The sequence below is a fragment of the Anser brachyrhynchus genome (assembly GCF_964034855.1).
Source record: "Anser brachyrhynchus genome assembly, chromosome: 1".
Taxonomy (NCBI): Eukaryota; Metazoa; Chordata; class Aves; order Anseriformes; family Anatidae; genus Anser; species Anser brachyrhynchus.
In genome coordinates this window covers 142,235,380-142,247,251 of record NC_137694.1, presented here as the reverse complement: position 1 = coordinate 142,247,251, position 11,872 = coordinate 142,235,380, and the positions used below count along the sequence as shown (strand labels likewise).

Here is an 11,872-nt window from a genome sequence, read left to right as displayed (position 1 = left end):
GTGCTCTGGGCTTGCTTCAGTCACTGCCAGTGCTCACAGGTTCTTTATGAGTTACAAGTTTTTGCTTGAATCCCAGCTTGAATCATGCGATTTTTGAGATTTTTCACTCTTGCCCTTCTCCTCTCAGAGGACTAGGTTGGCAGCCATCATGGAAGTATTTGGAGCTGTAGTCTTGCTGAGGTCTGAAAAAAAAGAGAAAGCAAACAAACCCACCTTATGTGTGTATATACATACACTTGCATACACCCATGGGTATGTGTGTACATGGTATGTATGGGTGCGTCCACGTCTATCTGTCTGAACGGAGGGAGGGAAAGAAGGAGAGAGGGAAGGAGAAGGAGAAAGAGAGACGTAAATGTAATTTCTAATAACATAATTTCTAACCCCATGATCTTTGGGAAGGCAGGGATTTCACTTTCTGGAAGGCAGTCACTGGCAATGCCAGCCCTCTAAAAACAGAACATAATGAAAGCCTGGAGGTGCATGGCCGGTTTGGAGAAGTCTCGGCACGCTGCCCCAGGAGGTCCTTTCTCAGATGGTGCGCGTAGGGCCGGATCTCGCAGGCGCTTGCTGCCCTTGGGCAGCTTTTCATCTGGAGGTGGAGGTTATAGGAAATCGCAAGCTACCGGCACAAGAAGAGCACAGGAGCTCCGTCTCTTCCAGCGAGAGATCCCAACACCCTGGTATGGTGAAGGTTTTGCCTGCACTCAGTTTTCTCACTCGTGGAAGCCAAGTTTGCATCATGCTATGTGAGGTCAGAAGCTAAGGATCCAAAAATTATATTCTTCCTCATGAGTAAGCTCTAGCATGATCTAGGATGACTCATCAAGTTACAGAGTTGTAAGGCCAAGCCATTTATGAAAACACGCTTTTAAATACTGGCTGAGTTTTCCGAGGAGGAAATTTTGTACTGAAAAGCATGAAAAATTGCATCCAGTAAGTGTTGAGTGTTTAAATATATTGTTGGTCAAGATTTGTAACTCCACATGCTATAGACTTCCTTCCTTATTTATTTTTTCTATATGCCAAAATAAATTTTAAAGAACAAAAGAAAGCCAGCAAATATTCTTACCACCCAGTATATTCAGACTTTTTAAATTAACTTGTCAGGCTTGGTTTTTACCTTGCTCCTTCTGTGGCTATGACAAATTATATCTTCCAGATCTGATTATTCATTAAATGTCTGCTGTGAATTTCATGCTCCCTAATGCCTAAAATGCAGTGCATGTTTAATGGAACTAAGAATTAAAGCATGTTTCTTAATTTTATTTAATTTATGTCTTAAAAACACAGAATTTAAATGCCAAGGACGCTACAGAACACATCAATTAACAGTACTGAGCTAATTAACTTTTATAATAATTTTTTTTGATTGCAGTACATAAATTTTCAGACCTGAAAGAAATGAATGGACAGTTTATTAATGATATTAGCTTAGGTTTGTTTTGATTTCAGTGGTGGGAACATTTCTATTCCACTTTTGAAATAAATAATGAGTGACTGTACACATTGCATTCATCAGAAATTTCCAATGATGACATTAAACATTATTTTGGAGTATTGTTTCCCACTGATTCTTCAGCGGCATAACATGGTCTTTGGAAGCTCGTTGCAGGACTCTGAAGACATGAACATCTCACTGCTGTGCTATGGGGATTTTGCTCTCCTGCCTTAGGGGAGCAGGATCAGAGTTTGGGTTCTTGGTAGCTGATGCTCAGAAACCCAAGCCCAACACATGCTTGTCTATGGGAAGATTCCCCAGATACCTATGGATTCTGCATTACAGCTGTGTTGCACAAATTGCTGTCTGTACATTATTTTCAGGTGCCTGTTTTGCCACAGAAAGCTATTTTATCCTTTCTGTTGCAAAGATGACATATTGCACTTTTTTTTTTTTTTTTGGTTTTAAATGAACTATTGTCTCTGAATGGATGACTTTATTTTCTCTATTCAAGGCTATAAGAGAACCTAAAGCACAACCCTGTGCAAAATTTGCATGAGAAATTATTTGTAACATGCAGACAGCCAGCGCTCAACCATACTTATCAGAAATCCCCTCCCCTTTCAACACAGCAAAAATGTAAAAATAGGTCTCAGTGTTCAGAGCCTGATGTTATCACTGCTGTCTTCATCAGCTGCAGTCTTGTCATTTATGACAGCTGAGCAGTTTGCACAGCACAAGTCTTTACAGGCTGAGAATACATTGAGAGAAAAGCAATATTTGTGAAAACGCCATTAGACTAATAAGCAAGAAGGAAGACATGGTGTGAAAAACAAGTTTAATGACCAATGCAAGCATCCCAGACTCATCCCGATAAATCATTTCTACTGTCTTAACTGGGATGGTAAATAAGCCCTGGATGGACAATTTGCCAAAGGTTGCATCTCCTTCACAAGTAACCTCAAAATCCAAATGAAGCATTTTTCCGAAAGATATTTTCTGCTTCTGCTACAGCTACCACAGGCTGTGTTAAGAAGACCTTGCTGACTCTTTCTGAAATGAAAATCAATAAATCTTTCTAGGCAGACACTTGTCAGGAAGATTAAGATTTAATTTCAGTAGGCTACATTTCTTGCAGCCCTTTCATCAATGATTTCTGTGATGATACTTTTTCTCCCCTTTCCCCCCCTTACAGCTCTGTAGCACTTTTCTCCGTGGCATCCTTTTCTGCACGGAAGAAGCCTCCTGAAGTAATCTCATCCTCCCGTAAAGCATTTTCCAGTTCCTCTTTTGCACTGATGCTTGCCAGAGAAGAGCTGCTCCTTCACAGCTCAAGGAAGGCACTTGTAAAACAGGAGTTACATTAAAAGGGTAAGAAATTGTAATTGTTTTCTGCATTTTTGACAGTCCTCCCCTCTCCAAATCCACTGTCGTGCTTGTTTTCAGATTCTAATCTACGAAGGGTACTTCAGGTAGGACATGGAGCACTAACAACCTGCGGGAGCCACCGTAATGTAAGCGTTAATTAAACATGTAACTGTACCAATGCGCACGCCCAGGTTACATAACCCTCCCATCTCCTGCAGCCTTGCTGCTGCTTGGCTTTCTTCTGCACTTGGCAAAAAATAGCCGGGAAATTCCTTGTCCTGCTCTGCAAAGCTAGCCCATGCAGCTGCCAGTAGTCACATGAATAAAATATTGGATAGCTGGATTCCAATTTTACAGTCTGAGATGGAAAGCCCGGTCGTAGCTCTAGCAGGCAACAAACCCTGTCTGGCAATAAAATAATCCTTAAATGCTAGATCTCCATCAGCATCGGATTGAAGGGGCTCCGGCTAAAGCACTGGCTAGCATTCACCACCTCCAGTGTGAATTTTGCCACTGAATTTATGAGGAAAGGAACTGCAGGCAGAGGTGGTTTCAATTGAGAGAAATCAGGTAAAAAATCAGCAGTTTCTGCGACTCCTGGTGTGGCCACACAAGCCCCTCACATCTATGCGTTTTCCTGTGCTCGTGGGAAAGGCAATGGGCAATGCCCTAATTCGATGCAAATTAAAGGGATTTCCTAGCAAAGGATGGTAATTTGCACAGCACTGCAGGTATGTGAAAGTGCTGAGTGGTAACCTGGGAGCAGCGAGAGAGGAAGACCTCCGCTGAGGCAGAGCTATAATCACCTCGCGCTTTCAGTAATTGCGAAGAGCCGGCTCTCTTAAGTAACGTTTGATTTTTTATAAAATCTATTAAATTCCTACCTCGTGGCCATTTTCTCCAGCCATTTATACCAGCCCTTGTTATCTCCTGCCATCATGAGCAAGCCTCAGAAACGAATGCAGTTCCTACAGCCCTGCTTTCATGAAACTGATTGTGGTATAGAGAAACCCTCTATAATGTATAAAAAAGAGTGAACTGCTCGTAACAATGTAATGAAATGGGCTGTGGACCCAGCTTTCCCTCCAAAATCTAAACCAAGAATCATCTTAGACACACAATACCTTGCCTCAGAGCAGACTCTCACGTACCTTATAGTTGATATTCCATACCATCAGGTGCTCACAGCTATCCCCGTTTCCTTTTTCCAATGTTTTTCAGCAGACTGATCAACTAGGCAAGTTCTCAGGAATAGAAATATGCCTTTATTTATTTGTAATAATTATTTAGCTTCTTCACTCTCAAACATTAAACTCTTATAAAGCTTCCTTTTGTCACTACTGTGGGTGTAATAGAGCATGCATCAAAAATATACACATATATCAACAGTGGAAGCATCAAATAGTGCACAAGAAAATTGTAGTTAGCTTAAAATTACATTAACATCTTAATGACATCTGGAAAGTTCCTCAGAAATACGCTAAATGAACCCATCACCGCGCTTCATAAAGTTTTGCCTGCAAAGTGTTTTTATGGAGGCTTAGTATCAGCATTAATTCCCAGGGCTGGTCATTTTTATGTTAGTTTTACCGAGTACATGGAGATGAGAGGGAACGATGACATAAGAAAACCATTAACATTCTCAATGGGAAAGGAAATAATAAAAAATCAGGTCTGCTGTTTTCACTCTCCTTCAGAAATGCTACAAACAAAAGAGAACATGCAGGTCTATACCCCCGTAATTAATAAGCATTTAATTATAAATGCATAATTTGATGAATAGTTTTCAAAAAATCTGCCACTGATTTGGGAATGAATAAATAAAAACAAGAATACTCTCTGGTGCCCTTGTCTAGCACATTCCATCTTACTGTGCTTTGCAGATATTAACTGGAGAGTAAATCTGACATCAGCCTGAGATGAATGTAAGCGTGTTTCATTCCCATTAGCGAGAGGGAAGCAAAAACAAAGAGGGGTTGGGTGATCTGCATAGAAATGTCCCGATACGCATTCCTTTCCTTCCTATGTGAAGTCAACAACAATGAGCTGAAAAATAATGTCTGAATTGCACCTGCACGTACATCACGTGTTTGTCAGCACACTATTTTTTTCTGAACGTTAGCACCAGCCAAGCCATACAACAGGCCATGCATATAATGTTATTTTTATATATGCAAAAGTGCAAAGTAATAACCTCTTTTTTTTTGATATTACATTTTAAACTACAATGTGCTTATATATTTACCAAACATATCTGTGAGAAAGGAAAACATGCAATGAAAAAGATCAAAGTTACCCAATTTGATCTGAGTAATCAAATCAAATAAAAATTACAATCAAAATCAAGTCAAACCAAAATTGTTTAAATGCTATAATACCTATGGCTGTCACAACAAAGGATATTTTCATCTTACAGAGCAAAATATTCTTTAGTTTTAGGAAAAGTAAAGCAGGTGTTCATATAGAAGAAAAACTGCTGGATGTCATTTTGCATGTTTTCAAAAATCTGAAAGCTATTTCTCTCAGGGAAGAAACAGCCTATGGCTGAGTTAATCTTCAACCAGAAAAATAACACTCTCCTTCAGTGAAAGTTTGGATCCTTTTTGCATACCTGGAATGAATGCTCACAGTTAGCAGTTGACCCCCAAAAGGTAAAGCAGGAAAAATGAAAGGCTCAACTTTCATCTTTTATTACCGACTGCATTACAAAGTTGATTGTTTGTCACCAGTATATATGGACCAGTTAAACATTTACACTTCTGTAGCATAGACAGGATACCAGTATTTAACTCTAAAAGGAACAGGGTGTGAAAAATAGAGTGGAGAATGCCTGAGTTCCTTTCTCAGGTAGGGAAATCTGTATTGTCACTGCAGACTGCTTTTTCAGACTTGCTATATTTCACTTATGGAATTACAATGATGTTTTTTGTTATTACAAGAATGTTTTACTGAACAGCAAGTAAAAACAGGGAGGAAGAAAAAAAGTGTGTGTTTTTCTGCATCAGAATGGTGAAGTACCTGAAGATGCTAATAGGCTATGCTGACTTCTTTGTTTTTCTGTCAAAAACATTAGCCATCCCCTGCCAGTTGCCTAAATCTCTTTCCCAGAAAATTCATATGATGTATTTATGTATTCCAAGCATGAATTTCTTCTGAATGATGGAAATTACAGGACAAGGTAATGTCCCTGCCCTGTAAATGCAGCATCAAAGCAAGTGCAGCATCAAAATAAGCTAAAAAGAAGACTGTTGGAGCAGTGCAAAAATAATTCCTTTTTGCTTGCTACACATACAGATCCTTTGAAGAATGATGGCTGCAGCAGGGGTGGAACATGTGTGTGTCTTGCTCTGAACTCTTGGGCTCTGTGTTCAGCTCATCAGTAGTAATCACTCGGTTCAGTGTGTTAAACTGAGGCTAGAGACTGGGGCATCCTGGCTCCTGGTTTCCAGGATGCTGATAACATCTTTCAAAACTAGATACTTTCTGGCAAAATTCTGGTGCTGCTCATTTACGCTTTGTGTCCAGAAGCGGAGTGGGGGTTGTTAGGGCAGTGAGATTTGTTCTATTTCATTGAACCCACCCTGGGAAGACCCAAAAGGGGAAGACTGACAAAGTCTCTGATAAGACTCTTGACAAAGGAGTCAATTAGAGAGGGCAGTCTTCTGCAGCAACTCCCTCAAAGAGCTCCTTGTTTGCTCTTGGAGGCAATAGCATTTTCTATGTTTACTATTGTCGTAGGATGACAATATCAGAAACATGAAGCTACTCAAAAGTTGTCGTGTATCTGTCACCCTGTGCTGCTTTAAATACTTGTAAACAATTTAGCAAAAAGAATAAGATCTGTGAGCGCCAACACCATTTTGATAGTTGGCTACATTTCAAACTGCTTTTGGTACTAATTTTTATGACTAAACTAAAAACTTCTTTGATGTCGAGACCTCTCATTTTATTGTCACAGGCCACTAACCACAGACATGGTGTGCAATCACAGCTTTATTTAAATATTCCTTTGCAATACCACTACAAGACAGAATTTAACTGCATCTGAAGCCCTGGTAGATGGCTGCAGGAAATGGAGCCTGATGGGATTCCTGTTTGCAGATGTGTTGTACTGGGTACACCAGGCATCGCTTGACGGCACAGGTTTTCTCATTGAAGTGGATCTTTGTTACAGGATTCACAGCTTTTAGGTGCAAAAGGGTGGATGGCCTTGTTACAGTGTTTCCTTAAGCAAAGCAGAATAAAAAAACACAAAATATATTACCTCTGTTGAAAAACGAGCATCTTGGTTTTCAGCATGGTCTTTCAGATAGGTTCTCTCCTCCTTATTTCTTTCCTGAAAGAAAAAAGTGCTTTGGATAATATTTGAATAATGATAAACCAATACTAAACTTCTATGAATTAAGAAACAAGACATGAAGTTATTAATTTTATGGATGAGTAACAGCTGAATCACAGCTGACTTGAATTGGCAGACTCTTAGAATTTCCATTCCAAGTGAAATTCCAAAATAAAAAGTCATTTCAAAATGAAAAGGAAAAACTTCAAGATTTCCCATGGAAGGAGATTTTTGGCCTTTTTTCCAGGACAACATTCAGGATGACATATTTGTTTGTTACTTGCAAATTTTTCCTTAAGGTCTTTAAACAGCCTAGAGCTTTGGCTCTTTACCATGCTGTGACGTGGGAAGTGTATGAGCAAGGAAATAAAAAAAATCTGATTTCCTCAGATTTTTGGACTGCTGAGAAGCCCAGATCTTGGAAGCCCTGGAAAAAACTTAACGTGAGCATCTCCTTTAGAACCTGGCGCTGGGTTACTGTGGGATAATTCGTGGGACGACACAGGCTAATCACGAGGGCCTTGTCATTTAAGCACTCCAATTACTTTTTTTCTGCAACAGCTTCTGCTTCTGTCCACATCCCACGGCACATTCCAGGACTACCACATTAATTGGAAGTCTATTCCTGTGCATGAAGTGGACTTTAATTAGCACCTAAGGGGCACATGCTGCTGTCTTGACTCAGGTGGCACGGAGACACACCTCTGAGTGTCTCCATCACAGCCTGTGGGGCTGCTCATGAGAAAGAGGTGTCCTAGCCTGGGTGAAGGCTGGCTGGGATGCTCCAAGCCACCTGGATGGGACAAGAGGCTCCCCTGACTCGCCAACATTCAATGCTGTGGCCTGGGGCCCTGTAAAACAGCAGTTGCACCGACTCTTCCAATTATTTTAATCAAATAGTGAGTAATATGAGTGGCTCCAAATTTTAAGTCTGTGAGCAATGTAGGAACACTGTAGAAATTGGGATTGTAGGCAGTCTTGTAACAAATTAATAACTTTGACTATTATGTGACTCATCCGAGTCCTAAAATAGGCCCCGAGTTATGAAGACACACACCAACCGTGGGGGTATTATGGAAAATTGAGACTAATGTGACATAATACTACTTCAATTACAATAGAAGGACTGCAGCTGGAAAGATGGGAGAAATGGGAGGGACCATAGCTCCACTGATTCGCCTAATTACATCCCCACACCCTGTTTTCAAAAGCAGGGTGCAAATCGGTCTCAGCAAGGTACCAGCACCTCCTGCCAGCCTTCACAGCCTGTACAAGGTGGCGTAAAACATCCCCTCCACCATTGGCCCTCTACTTCTTCCTCCTCATCATCTGTGTGTGCCGAGAACCCGCACCTGCAGGACAGCAGGCACGGGTGTCCCTCAGTATGGTCACCTTAGTGGTCAATGTGCATCACTGTCCTTGTCACGACAGGTCAAACCCTACGTGATGATCCAAGAAGGAGGGACCTGGCCCAAGTTATACATCACCCGGGCAGCGTCCCAGCTGTGCTGGCTGTCTCTAAGAGACACATCCTGCCCACGGAGACAACTTCAGATTAAAATGTCATCATGTACTTCATGAAAGTTGTTATCTATGAATTACTTCATGACTTTAATACATACTAGTGTGTGTGGTAAAATACGTCGTGAAGAGTAGTTGAGAATTATCTTAATTGTGCTCAGATGGGAAAAATAATTACAGTGTACTGAGGCCACTGATCTCTCCTGAAGGGGCTCAGTGGTAGTAACACTTCTTAAAGGGCTTTAAAGTGAGGAGAGAGCTGATATTATTTAGACACAAAGTCCTGCCTAAAAATATCCCAAGCAACATGTCCATCACAAACATAGCACAGATATATATGAAAAGTAAAAGGTGAAAATCATGTGTCTCTGTTGTTTAACACATTTCCTTTCCTGTATTATCAAAATGGTGTGCCGGATTTTATCAACACCAAATGTATGTTATATTGTTAAAAGACAGTATAATGTTTTAAAATATAACATCAATACTTTTAATGTCTCCTGTAGAATCTGGTAAAACTCATACAACATGAGGGGACTGTATGTCTGCCTGTTGTGGTTTAACCCGGCTGGCAGCTAAACACCACACAGCCGTTCGCTCACCCTCCCCCCTCCCTCTCTGGGATGGGGGAGAGAAACGGGAAAGTGAAGCCGGTGAGTTGAGATAAAGACGGTTTATTAAGACAGGAATATAATAATAACAATAATAATAATAGTGATAATGATAATAGTATTAATAATAATAATGTGTAAGAAAACAAGTGATGCACAACGCAATTGCTCACCACCCGCTGACCGATGCCCAGCCTATCCCCGAGCAGCCGGCCCCCCACCCCGGCCAGCCACCCCTATATATTGTTTAGCATGACGTCAGATGGTATGGAATACCCCTTTGGCCAGTTTGGGTCAGCTGTCCTGGGTCTGTCCCCTCCCAGCTCCTGCTGCACCCCCAGCCTGCTCGCTGGCAGGACAGAGCAAGAAGCCGAAAAGTCCTTGGCCTGGTGTAAACACTGCTCTGCAACAATTAAAACATCAGCATGTTATCAGCGCTCTTCTCATCCTAATCCAAAACATAGCACCCTACCAGCTACTATGAGGAAAATTAACTCTGTCCTAACTGGAACCAGGACACTGCCGATGGAAAGAAAGCCAATCCTTAAATATTTTCCTACACATTACACATTATTTCATACAGAAAAAGTATCTAGTATATAAGTGTCCCATGTACATCCTACTGGGCAAAGATGTCATCTGTGATATATGCCTTTAGGCCAAATAACCCCTAGCCTGAACTAATGTAGAGAAATTCACCCACTGCTCAAAGCACAGGCTTGGTCAGAAAGAAGCTCAGTGTAAACGTTTTCAGGAGCAGTATTTATCATCTCTTGGTGACTGTTACACTGCACTGACAAATGGAAACAAACTGTTTTTTCCCCTTTAATTGCCAGTCCCACTATCTTAGCTTAAGATGTAGGAGTCAAGTCTGAGGTCAAGGACCACAGGGAGAACGCAGAGCACCGTACAGGAAAGCGGGCTCCGATCCTACCGAAGCACATGAAGGCACCTCTGCCCCAGCTACTACACAGGTCCAAGCCCACTCATACAGGCAGACCTGCCAGTCACTCACAACCTTTCCAAAACTGCAAACATCCCCTACCTGGCAGGGGTGTACACCTAGCTGGGGCAGACAAGGCATGCTTGGGGATGCAGCAGCCTTGCTCTGCTGACTTCTCAGCAGGTCAGGTGATGAGCTGTGATTAGTCACCTATTTCGTCCATGACTGGAGTCACCTGAGGCAAATCCCCGTCCTGTGGGGCTAAATGACCAGCAGCATGCCACCTGCAGGCCTCATTTCAAAAAGTGAGGCTCCAAAGGTAGTCTTTTTGATACCACCATGATATTATACTCCGTGTAAGCAAATAACTCCATTTAGCTTAAATAATTTTTCAAGTCGATACGTTCCCCTTTGCTGTATGTTTAGTGGTTGAGGACCAGACAAGTCCAGATCAACTTTATCTAAACTGGAAAAAGCTGCTTTCACTGCTCTCCGAAAGAAGGTGATCTTGGTAAAACTTCCAGCCTGGCCGACACAAGAGCAGCTCGCTGAAGTTTCATTTGTACACGTGCAGTGTTGAATTTGTTGTTCTTTAATACCGCCCACCTTGCAGAAGGGTGCTTGCTTTCCTCCGCAGCTGCCTCCTGCTCAGCCTCGCACCTCCTCCACCTGCAGCAGTCACCGCTCCGGGGGCTCGGCCCTCAGCACACCCCTGCTACAGTTTTGGCAGTGGTACAGTAACATTGCAATATCTCTTGTCTAGGCTTGATTAGAAATCTTAACATGCCCGCTTTGCTGTTGCAGTGAAGTTCCTCTGTTAAGTGCTATGCAAGGTGGGCAACCTTTAAACAAAATATTTGTTTTTAACATTTAGTGGTCCCTTTCTTTCTGGCACTCACTGCTGTCACAGGCTTAATCACTGTAAAAGGGATTTTTAGTGAATGCACATTACTCTACAGAAGGCAGATAACGTGACATAAATATATGTAACACACTGGCAAGCACTAAAGAAAAAAAAAGCGGTAACAGAATTTCTTGTGCATGCATTGATGGTTTAATTTGAGCATGAATGGCAGGGTCACGGCACAGCTAGATTACTGTGGATGCAGTGTGGCTCCAGGTATTTACTAGTAAAACAGCCTGGCTTTCATAAAGGCTGTTTTCATTATGAATGAATGTCCTTTAAGTTGGATTCAGCCTCTAGATACTACCAAAAAATTGCCTCCAACCTGGCTGGAATCCAAGGGACTCTGATGCATCTTGATGGCTTTGTCATACATGACCTCTCTCTAACCTTTCACACCAGATGCTGCCAGTAAAATTTCAGTGTTTTTTTTTTTCTTTTTTTTTGATGACACACACAGCATTTGCACAGTTCTCACTTATTATTGCCCTGCACTGAATCAGTTGGTTTCCGTAAACCACCTTATGACTATCGCTTTTGCTCCCTAGTGCTTATGAACAGCCAAACCTTCCCTTACTGGAAGAAACAGTTCATTCTCTATCTTCCCATCGCATAATGAACTTTTAACTTTGGCTTCTCCTAGTATACTCAGTTTGCTAAATTATTTGCTAGCTTTTGAACATTTCTATAGAATGTTAAATTTTTGACCTCTCCTGGCACCCAAATAATCCAAGCCACTTCATTA

At 41.5% G+C, this 11,872-nt stretch overlaps 1 long non-coding RNA gene across 1 annotated transcript; it reads right to left on the bottom strand.

Moving 5' to 3' along the window:
• Positions 1 to 2,236: 2,236 nt before the first annotated feature.
• LOC308188191 lies at positions 2,237 to 9,850 on the bottom strand. The gene is made up of 4 exons (XR_013945218.1): positions 9,454 to 9,850; positions 7,074 to 7,145; positions 3,961 to 6,992; positions 2,237 to 2,936 (listed from the first exon to the last, which is right to left on the bottom strand). It is a non-coding gene; the product is annotated as an uncharacterized lncRNA (long non-coding RNA).
• Positions 9,851 to 11,872: the final 2,022 nt, after the last annotated feature.